Source organism: Microtus ochrogaster, chromosome 17, assembly GCF_000317375.1.
Source record: "Microtus ochrogaster isolate Prairie Vole_2 chromosome 17, MicOch1.0, whole genome shotgun sequence".
Lineage (NCBI taxonomy): Eukaryota > Metazoa > Chordata > Mammalia > Rodentia > Cricetidae > Microtus > Microtus ochrogaster.
This window is the reverse complement of record NC_022019.1, coordinates 7,501,551-7,503,016: the sequence shown is the minus strand read 5'-3', so window position 1 is coordinate 7,503,016 and position 1,466 is coordinate 7,501,551. Positions and strand designations below refer to the sequence as shown.

Here is a 1,466-nt window from a genome sequence, read left to right as displayed (position 1 = left end):
CGCCACCACCGCCCGGCCTTGCTGAAAGAATTTTAAGAAAGAATTCAAGCCAGGTGTGGCGGCACATGCCACCTGTCACTCAGGAGCAGAGGCAGGCCAGCCAAGACGACAGAGAAACACATCTCAAAGACATCATAAAGGAAAAGGGAAGGGAGTTGAGGTGTTTTACACACACGCTCTCTCCATTCTGCCAGCTGTATGTATCTGTCACCAGCGCCGGCATCTAACAACTTAGTCTCACTTCCTCACAGCCCTCACGTAGCCCTAGAGGAAGATATCTAGTGTTCCTATCAGTGTACTTGTACATCTACAGCCAGCCTGGCTACATGAAGCTCATTAGCCAGCAAACTGGCTTCACTGTAGACACCCTTTAAGGGTCTTACTCTGAAGTCACAGAGATCCACCTGCCTCTGCCTCCTGAGTGCTGGGGTTAAAAGCATGAGCCATTCCACCCAGCAGGGATGATGGTGGAGGCAGAGGAAGGTGAATCTCTGTGAGTTTGGGGGGGAAGATGGTGACTTCTCAAGGCCAGGCGACTTATGAAATGTCTTAGATACTCTAGCAATCACTACACAGTAGCACACATCTATTTTTAAAGCACTGCTGTCTCCCATCATGTGGGTGTTCTGTTTTACAATCAGACTTCTATGAGTGGACATCTGGGTTGCCTCCAATTTTGTGTTATTCAAACAATCAATAAATAACCCTGTGGATGTGCTGTTTACTCATGGAAGCTTATGTTCAGTGCAAAATCCTCACAGCAGGATCACAGAACTAAGAGTACATGTCTGTTGCATTTTTAGCTTTTCCCAAAAACCTTTTTAAGGATTTTGTATTCCTTTAAGCAATGCATGCACACCCTGGGTCTTTTTAGTCTAAGTGTTTGCAAACTCTTGGTGCTGCAGGGTAATTTTATAGTCTGCACTTGTAGATGAGCATGAACATCTTATGTTTACAAGCCACTGTCATCTTATCCTGAACTAGTTATGTCTATCCATTTCTGTTTTTGTCTACCAGAACTGGCATTCTAAGCTACAGCGTGAGGGGCTTTCATTGGTGTCTCCTTAGAGATTACCCACTTTGTTTCTTCTAATGCTTGAATAGTTTTATTTAAAAAAAATCAGATTAAGTCCACTTTGAAACAGCCAATTCCAATATCAGGAAAATTACCAACCTTAAAAAACTATGGTGGCAGAAATAACTGAGGGTGGCTGCAGAAACGGGGATGTGACTCCTATTGTCCTAATCAGAGACAATTTAAGCAACAAGATAAACTCATAAAATGGGATTCAGAACTACATGTTCATGGTAACAAATGTATCAACTAAACAGGGAGGCTGGACCAGCAGGCTGGCACAGTGAGTAAAAAGGCACTTGTGACCCAAAATGGCAGAACTGACTCCAGCAAGTCATCCTCTGTCCTACACACACACACACACACACACACACACACACACACACACACA

General features: G+C 44.0%; 1 protein-coding gene across 1 annotated transcript in view; it reads right to left on the bottom strand.

The window, feature by feature from the left end:
* The window catches only part of Zdhhc20 (zinc finger DHHC-type containing 20), a 60,860-nt gene that overhangs the window by 51,432 nt on the left and 7,962 nt on the right, over nt 1-1,466 (bottom strand). The gene's annotated exons all lie outside the window — the stretch shown is intronic.